Source organism: Lactuca serriola, chromosome 4 (assembly GCF_051521515.1).
Source record: "Lactuca serriola cultivar US96UC23 chromosome 4, Lser_US96UC23_V15, whole genome shotgun sequence".
Lineage (NCBI taxonomy): Eukaryota > Viridiplantae > Streptophyta > Magnoliopsida > Asterales > Asteraceae > Lactuca > Lactuca serriola.
The window spans coordinates 157,146,182-157,156,013 of record NC_136411.1 but is presented as its reverse complement, the minus strand read 5'-3'; the positions used below and the strand labels follow the sequence as shown (position 1 = coordinate 157,156,013).

Genomic DNA, 9,832 nt, shown 5'->3' with positions numbered 1-9,832 from the left:
GTGTTTAAACGCCTCACTCTTTTTTTTCATGAGATAAATCTACATAAAACGTGAAAAATCATCAATTAGTGTAAAAATATACCGATTTTGACCATTGGTTGCCGGCGTGATCGGACCGCATAAATCACCGTGAACTAGCTCCAATGGTTGCTTTGTTTTGTATGTCATCATAGTACGGAAGGACTTTCTTGTTTGCTTGCCCACCAAGCATGAATACATAATTGATTCTCATGATCAAATTGAGGTAACCCTTTGACTAAACCCTTATTGAACATCTTTTCATTGACTCGAAATTGATGTGCCCAAGTCTTGCATGTCATCGCCACGCATCTTCACTTAGTCTCGAATCAAGGAAAATAGGAACTCCAATTTGTAATTTTATTTTATAAAGACGGTTTGGAGTTCTTTGTACTTTCATTAATAAGCAATTATCGTCATCGTGCATGGTCAAATAGTTATCTTTCATTCGAATATCACACCCGGCTTCGGTTGCTTGCCCGAGACTAATAATATTGTTCTTGAGATCCGGTATGTAGTAAATCTCTGTCATAAGCCTTTGTTGACCCTTCTTTCCTTGGAAAAGTATAGCACACTTTCCCTTGATTTTTACACACGAATTATCTCCAAATTTAACCCTCCCGGTTATGCCTTCATCAAGTTTGGAGAAAAATGATCGATTTCCCGTCATGTGATTGTTTTCCCCATTATCCAAGTACTACACATCGTTGTATTGTGAGTCGTATCGGGACGGTATCACCTTTCTTGTAATTTTTTAATTTGATCCGGGCGTTGAGACGCAAAATGACCTGTGGTTTGTCACATCGGTAACAAATAATATATGATCGATCTTTTTTATTTTTAATTTTGTTCGGGTCAAAGTTAGACTTATTTGAGTCATTGGGCCTGTGATTTTTCTGCTTTGGGCCTTGTAGATTCTTAGTCCATTTGTTTGGTCCACCTGACCCATCTGACCCGTTTGCCCCATGAATAAACCCACTTGACGATCCTTTTCCATTCGTCTTCCCTGTCACTCCTCCATGAGATCTAGATAATCCACCACTGCCACCTGTTTCTTTGGAGAACAATACCTTTGTCTGATCACTTCCATCGGTATCCTCTTCCCTTATTCTTTCCTCGTATGCCTGCAATCGACTGACTACATCTTCGAATCTGACTGATTTCAGATCGATCACCTGTTCCTAAGAGGCGACGATGTGTATAAACTTCGAACGAGGCAAGGTTTTGAGGAACTTCTTTACTAATTTCGATTCATCAATAACCTCTCCTAAAGTTGCAGATTTCGAGGCAATACCGGACAGCTTTCTAGGGTACGCGTCGATGGTTTCTGACTCCATCATCTTCAACCGATCGAATTCGGCATTTAGGGTTTGCAATCGAGCCTCTTTCACCCTATCAGCTCCTACATAACGAGCCTTGATTGATTCGCACAGATGCTTTGAAGACTCAACATCGCCAATTTGCATTATCAAGCTTTCTGGAATTGCCTGTTAAAGCAACCCCATAGCAAGGTAATCTTTCTCCTCGTTCTTGTCTGTTCCTGGATCGATCACTGTCCAAGCCTTGTAAATTCTAAGCACCACCTTCATACGCAGGAACCAGACAATGTAATTGGTTGGTGTGAGCATCGGTTAGACAACAGAAGTTGCTTCGACCTCCTTCACTCTCACCGGAGCTTCTCCATCTCCCCTATATCTGACATGTTGACTGGCTCGTTAATAGGTAAGAATTCGATCTCAAAGCCTTCTGTTCTTGGCTCTGATACCAATTCAAGTCAAGATGTATGTGTGTGTGTGTATATATATATATATATATATATATATATATTCTAATATACCGACTTGTAATTAGATTATAATTAGGAAACTAGAAACCGACTTGAACATAGTTTCCTTAAAACTAGGTTGTTATTGCTTGGTCCCCAAGTCCTACTCGACTTAGGATTCCAACAAAGGCTACCATTATACATTTGTATTAAAAGTAGTTATTTCATCAGGGGAAAAACAATCACATTTCCTAAAAACTATTGAAACTCATTGCATGTTCTATTTAAGGCAAATATGACCAAAAAATACGAAATAGATAGTTTTAGTCGGACGACTTTGGATGTTATATGTTATAGAAAGCACTTTATATTTAAATAAAAAAGCAACACTACTTTCCTACATCCCTTTACAATATTGATAATAAATATGAAATGACAATTTGGAAAAAATAATTATAAAATTTGAGTACATCCTAGTGTGTAATGGGATTTTAAAAAATAACAAAATAGCAATAGGATACATTTTTATATCCTATTTGCAACACATAGACACAAAGTTACAAATACACACTTTATTTAAGTACATCGCTATAATGAGAAGCAAATGTAATTATGATACTATATTTTATGAAATTGTTTTTTGTAAGGGATAAATTATGAAATTTATTAATAACATTGACATTTGTGTATTTTTTACAACACATACACACAACAAAACAATATACTTTTTTTTGGACAAAAATATTTAAAATATATATTTTTAGAAAGGCCATTGTTATTTTATGGATTTTTTTCCTAAGTTGTATTGTTAAATGATAATTTTGTAACACAATATGTAGAAAATCATATTTAAGGAAAGTACAATGATAGTTTCTCCAAAATTATGAAGTTTTGAAAATTGTAAATTTTATTTTTTTCTAATATATATCGCAAAAATATGACTTATTATAAGGTAGTGATTTGAGTAGGGGTAAAATAGTGAAATTTGTTCCATTTTTATATTTTATTACAACACATTCACACGGTAAAACATTATACTATAAACTTGATGTTTAATATAACACAATAACTTTTTATGATATTTGAACCAAATTTTTTTTAATTGGCTGAAATTAATTATTTCTATAAGTTCAATGCTACTTTTTGCTTAGTTATGAAGTTCTTTGATAATTCTCGTATTTGTTGGAAAATAGATAGAAATTCAGGGGCAAATCAGTCACACACAAAGAAACAGTATACTTATGAAAAATTGTTAAAAATAAAAAAATTATAAAGTACAATGCTATATTTTGCATATTTTCTAGATTTTCGTTTTTTAATTTAACACTTCTATAGAAAATGCAGAAAAAAAAGTTGTCATGACATAAATGTGACTTATTATAAATTAGTTTCTTAAGTCATGGTTAAATAGTCAAATTTTTAGCAATTTTGTATTTGTATTTTATACATTTGTATACGGTTGGTTGACAAAGTAAAACAACATAGAGGCTATAAAAGTCACAATCTTAATCATACATTCACATACTGTTATTTTATACATAATTTGACGTTTTGTACGTAAGTCAATCATCGTTATTTTTAATTAATATATAAAATGGTTTCAAAATATTAAAATCATGTTCTTTTAAGTCAATATCAATGATAAAAATATAATATTATACAATAAAACATAAATTTGAATACAATAAAAGTAAATAAATAACAATGTACCTTTATTATATTTCTTATAAGAAAAGTTTCATATCATATCTATATAACCTGTCATTCAAAAAAATCCAAACATTTATTGAGTTAGATTAATGGTTGATTTAAGTAATTCATGTATTACTAATACAAAAAAACATAAAGGTGGTTGGTTCAGTGAAAAATAAACTCTAATAAGCTAATGATTATATTAATGTATTACCTTTGTTTATCAAGCATGTCTACAAAACACACACCACACACAAAATGAAAAAAAAAATTATATATATATATATATATATATATATATATATATATATATATATATATATATATATATATATATATATAAAAGATATGAAGCTTATGAACAGTTAAATTGGTATTTGTTTGTCAGTTCTGGACCCTTGACTTCCATTCATTGTTTGTCCTTAAGTTTATGTGAATCTCTTATTCTGGCTCCCTACTTTGATTCATTGTATGCTCCTATGGTTTTTTTTAATCGACATTTTTTAAATTTCCTTCTTTTTGTTTGCTGTATTGTTTCATGTGTTATTTAATTTTATATTCCTGCTTACTCATAAACTTTTTCTGCTTCGTGGTAGATGTTTAGACATTCCACGTGTATTCTTGCCGTTGCCCCTTCCTGATCCTTCCACTGCCTCTCTTATCACCGTTGTTATTCCATTACGTTTTTTTCCTTCCAGATCCTTCGACTGTCTTTCCTTTTATCTGCCCACCGCTTCTTCATCTCAATCCTTCCACCCTCTGTGAGGGGGTCTGTTTAGAACCGATTGAGCACCGCATCACCACCTTCTGCTTTGGTTCGTTACGTTTTCCTCTTCCATGCTTTCTTATCTGGTCACCATCGCTTCCCCATCCTATTTACCTTACACCGCTTAAAAAAAGGCTGCTTAGAACAACCCTAATGGAGCTGTCGGTCGACTGTTTTTTGTGATGATTTCTGCAACGAAGCAACAACACACACCAATGCTTTTGATGGTGATGGTGCGACGGCGTTGGCTGCTGTGGTGGCTAAGGTTAATCATCGACTGTTATCTCCTCAACAACCCACCACCCACTGCCATTGACATTGACACCAACTGCTTTCATCTACTGCCGATTTTCTATCCGGACTCGACGTCCCACCTGTGGAGATGAAGCTGAGGATCGCCCCACCCCCACTGGTGTAAGGAGTTAGATCCAAAATTTTAGATACCGTATCCGGTTCTGTTGCTATGTTCTTCCTCAAAATACTACTCATACCCATTCCACTGCTTACTTTTCTTCTTCAGGTTTCGCCGGTTGTCTTGGGCGCGGCCGCCAATAGGGAAAAGAATGGTGGGGGAAAAGAAAAGGCATCTGATGATGCAAAAAAAATTTGGTGATCAATCTGAAGAACAAGAGGAAGAAGATGTTGAATTGTATTTGTTATTCGTCTATCTCTTCATGTATTTGTTCCCCTCTGAAACAATTGGCCGGTATTTCACATTTGTATATTGCGATATGGGTTTGTAGATGTCATCGATTTCTCAGAAAAAGGAGTGGTGCCTGTCGACATGTCAGGGCAGACGTAGGTGTTGAGGTCCACAACCTCTTCCACAACCTTCGACGGTGAGTCTGCCGACTCACCTTTCATTTTTTTTTTTTTGTATTTGTATATATACACTAAATTTTTTATTCATGTTCAAACCAATTTATTTATATTGTTGGTGTAAACATGTACAGATCTCAATTTTTTCACATATCAAGATCGTTTTAGCCCCCTGCTCCTTCAATAAGGTACCGTTATGCATCCAAATAGATCAGTGCAACAACTTCTCCAGGTAATTTTTTGTAACTTTTAGGTTTAACTATAAAAAAGACACGATGTTTTTGTATTATGATTGTTATCTATTCATATGATGCAGATCAAACTACGAAAGCTTTTAAAGAAGTTGCAATAACCAACCATCCTTCAATCGGTGAATATGAATTTAGATTAACTACTTCTTCAGGTTCATATCCTTTAATCAGATAGATAGAGACAAGGTGACTATTGTTAGAAAGTTTTGAAAAAATAGAAGTTTTCCATATTAGCTTCTTGATATCAATAGATGCACAGGAGAATAGTGAAGTTGTTGCTTATTGCCATCGTTGACTTGGTTTCTTTTTTTGCCATTGCTAATTTTATTTGCTTATATGTGCCGTATAATGTACTACCTATCTCTTTATTCTTGATCATAACATGGATCTTTGGTTGCAGGGTATTTTAGACCTTTCAATATGAACTTATCCTTCCTTACCAGATGTTGTAACATGGTAAGATAAAGGTCCGATTCTGATTCAAACTGTTGTACTGATTAGGTACGAAGGATAAACAAATAAAAAGTTTTTCATTTTTTTTGTTATTATTTTTTTTACATTGAGGCTTAGGAGAGATGATTGAGCGGGCATGTTTAACAGATTTGAATGATAGAAAAGAAAATATTAAGATATAAAACTTATAATAATAATGTTGAAGGGTTTCATGGTTCAGAGTATTCACCTGATATGTTGTACTAACCATTCTCTGTTTCCTGTCTATATAGATTTGATGCGGTTTATCAAGTTGAGGCTATTTCCTATTGATTTGGTATATAAATGTTTTTTTATCAATATCAACTTACTATTTTTTCTGCATTTATATTGTATATAACTATGATGTTATATTTTTGTGTTACCATAAGGTGGGCTGTTACTGTGCTACATCTAATGAGAGTACTTTTCATTATACCATGACAAAGTCAACCTCAAGCCTTGACTCTTCCCTTTGTTTCATGGTTTAAAGATTTGGACTTGAATAAAGCCTTTTTTTTTGCTTAAAGTAAGTCTAATTTTGTTGTAAATGCTTTTTTATTTATTAATTTTTCTATTTTCAATATGTTTATTAACTGTTTTTATATTCTTTATTTACATGTTTTAGATAAATGGAGCTCTAACTAAATAAATGCAATATTTTTCAGCATCAACACACCTGTAGTACGTTGGACAAGCCGGGTAATTTAATTGTTAAAAAATATACTTAACTTCAACATTACTTAAATATGTTTTTTTATTCTATGTTTTATCTATTTTGAGGATCATAAATACCCATATATGCAATGTTGTAAAATCAAAATACCTTGGTATGTTTACATTAATTTTTTTTAATAATGAATTGTACTTAATACTGGGATAAAGAAGATTATAGTCCGTAATGATTTTGAATGAGGTTTTGGCACAACTTGTGTCACAATCACTTATTCATTAAATTGTACGAATAATAGACATATACGTTATAAGGGTAAAATAGTCGTTTAATTATTAAGACAATTGATTCAGACTAAAATATAAAAAAGCTTGAATAATTATGTCACATTTTAAATTTGTTTCCTCATTCTACTTACTAAGATGACAATTGATTATTTTTATCATTTTTTTTGCTACAGAGATAAATATCCTATTGTTGAATGTCGCGGGAAATAAGTTAAGCCGCAAGGGTGTTGGTGAAATGGTTGATGTTGATGAGTATGCGATTTAATTGAGGTCAGGGGTATAATTGACAATTCATACATAAAGTTCCACCCAAAACCATTACTTGTACTGGTAGGAGGGTTCTTTGGTAAGGAATAGTTTTCCAAGTTGTTTCAATTTTATGTACAATCTAGGCCCATGTTTGACTACTTAATGCCAATTGTCTCATTCTTAACTTCGACAATAACCATTTTCTTTATTTGAAAAGACCAATAATCCGATTAAACAATTGTTGATCCAAATTTGGTAAAAAGATTATAGAGCCCTGTTTTTGTTTTTGTTTTTTTTTTTTTTTTTTTTTTAATTCGGCCATCTGTCATGATTTATGCTCACCCCTTGGGCATCTTTCTGGGTCAGGGAATCTGACGAGAGTTTTACAGCCCATGTATGCACTGCTTTATCCTGGTGAATTAGATTTGGATATTAGGACAACATCCACCAAATAGCAATATACTTTCATATCTTTCAGTATTATAGCAGCATTCATGATTTCTTTCCTTTTTATGATTGATAAATAAATAAAAGTTCATTGTTGTTTCTTGCATTTAGCATTTATCATCTTATTTATAAAAAAACAACCAATGAGTTATCTAACATGCATACACATATACAAAAAAAATCAACAAATGTTTTCATATACTAACAGGACTGAAAAAATGACCATTGAAGTTATCTGGACCAGGGGCTGATTCAGGTAGTTTTCTTATTAATCCCCTATTGTTTGTAATATGGTCTATAATTTTTTAAGAAATAAATTTTCGGGATTTTGATTGTTTCAGTGGATTTATTTGATCCCTAACCAGGTTGTTCAACAGAACATGAAGTTGGTGCAATCCCCCGATGGCAGAAAGTGGTTGTAAGGAGAGGTTCATGGCAAAATTTTGAAGTCCGTTTATTGGGTTCGGACGATAATAGTATCTTTAATTCATCGTATTGAAGGCTATAATAATTAGTGCTTATAATTTTGTTTTTTACTCTACTGGTGCATAGGCCTGTACCATTTGTAAACTTCTAACATGAAGTACAACACAAATTTAAATTTTTTTCTCCGATCTCTATCTTTAGTTGTTGATTTCACCATATCTGCAATCATTTACTTAATTACTATGACAACAAATTAAAAATAACATGTCTTTCTAACCCACGCAACGCATGGGAAAAACCCATCTAGTTATTATTATATTTGTCCTAAATACGAAATAGCAGAAACCATGGAAACAACTTTTGTAATTTACTCTAAAGGAAACATATATATTTTGTGGTATTGTCGTACCTGTTAGAAGGGAATTAAATATCATTAATATTCCAAGCAACACACTAAATCACAATGATAAGCAGATTAGGTTTTTATATTATATCTATTTTATTGAGCAAATTGTGCAACAGTACTATGATAAAAAAAATTTATAAGGCGGCCATTATGAGATTTCTCAAACTCAGTTTTCAGCAACTCAATTACATTGTTAGAAACACTGTGGAAAATTGGAAGATTTTCGCTTGAAATTTACAAAAATAGCAGTAATTTTACCATTTTCACTAATGTATAATGTTGTAAACAACATAACCATTTGAAATGTTTTTACTGCCAAAAGTTAACTAAAATAGCCATTTTAACCAAATTGAATTGAAAAAAAAAAAGCGCTCCCAACAGTTTCGACGATTTCCAGTCATAATTTACAAAATGGTGAATATTTGCTATTAAAAATGCCTATTTTGACCTTTTTAAACTTGACAAAAAGGCCTAAAAATCATCCTTTTAGCTGCACAACTTGTTTGCAAAGTAATGGTGTCAAAAACACCACAATTACATTTATTTTTACCTTCAAGCAAGAAAAATCACTTTTTGAAAAGGAGAATTTACACAATTTTTATCATTGATAACATATCTAAACTTTTCTTGTTAAAAAATTGTAACATCCCGACTCCCAGGTATAATATTTAATTAATTTACTTTTGTAATTTTAGAGCAACTCGACGAGTTGGATGCCCCAACTCGCCGAGTAAAGGAGTTAATTGGCCGCGTGATTTTTAGAGTCTACTCGACGAGTTGGAGGACCCCAACTCGACGAGTAGGTGCTGAGTGAGAAAACCTTAATTTTCAGGGTTTGTTTCCTATTTAAAGGACCTTAAGCCTTCATTTTGCCTCCCTTATCACCCTTATACTTTGTGAGAAACCCTAATCGAGTGTATTCGTTTGTGAGAGAGAAAGAAGCTAACTTTGGGTGTTCTAGTGCACACTTGGAAGAGGAGTGAAGAGCATCAAGGCTTGGAATGAGAAGAGGCTTTCGGATCAAGTGTTTTTCAATGCTAGCTTCAGTTTGGAGGTAAAAAGCTTCAAACTTGCTCATTATTTTGGTCAGATCTCGTTCCTAATAACTTTAGGGCCTTTTCCATTCTTTCTTGAGTTCTAGAGTGTTTTGAGCTTGCCATGGAGTTGAGACTCCAAATTTGGACCATATGTAGTCCCTTGAGCCCAAAGATCCAAGCCTTATCAAGCTAGTGGCAAGCTTTTATGCATTAAACCCTATATAGAGCTTGTTTTGGCATTTCGAGCCCTAGGTGCCATGTATGGACGTAAAGCTTGCAACTTTATGTGGTATTTCAGCCTTGGGAGGCTAGATCTGGAGTTTGGGACATTATTTCTACTTAGAATCGTCTGAATGAGAATTTGTTTAGAGAGACTTGACGAGTGCATGAGCCGAGTCAGCTAGGGTTTTCCCTGATAGACTGAACGCGCTACAACTCGGCGAGTTGATGAGACAACTCGATAAGTTGAGCTGGATTTTCCCGATACTTCTGAGAAAATGAGGGAAATCGACGAGCTGCGTAGAT

The 9,832-nt window shown here is 33.3% G+C and overlaps 1 long non-coding RNA gene across 6 annotated transcripts; it reads left to right on the top strand.

Moving 5' to 3' along the window:
- Window positions 1-1,044: 1,044 nt before the first annotated feature.
- Window positions 1,045-8,049, top strand: LOC145100408 (uncharacterized). 6 transcript variants are annotated; one of them, XR_013705025.1, is made up of 11 exons: window positions 1,045-1,529; window positions 1,614-1,740; window positions 4,072-4,655; window positions 4,762-5,080; window positions 5,195-5,292; window positions 5,377-5,767; window positions 6,037-6,080; window positions 6,175-6,311; window positions 6,451-6,484; window positions 6,916-7,694; window positions 7,804-8,049. It is a non-coding gene; the product is annotated as an uncharacterized LOC145100408 (long non-coding RNA). The 6 variants fall into 6 exon arrangements; XR_013705027.1 differs by having other exon boundaries at window positions 4,072-4,882; window positions 4,985-5,080; XR_013705028.1 differs by having other exon boundaries at window positions 4,072-5,080; window positions 5,377-5,430; window positions 5,712-5,767.
- Window positions 8,050-9,832: the final 1,783 nt, after the last annotated feature.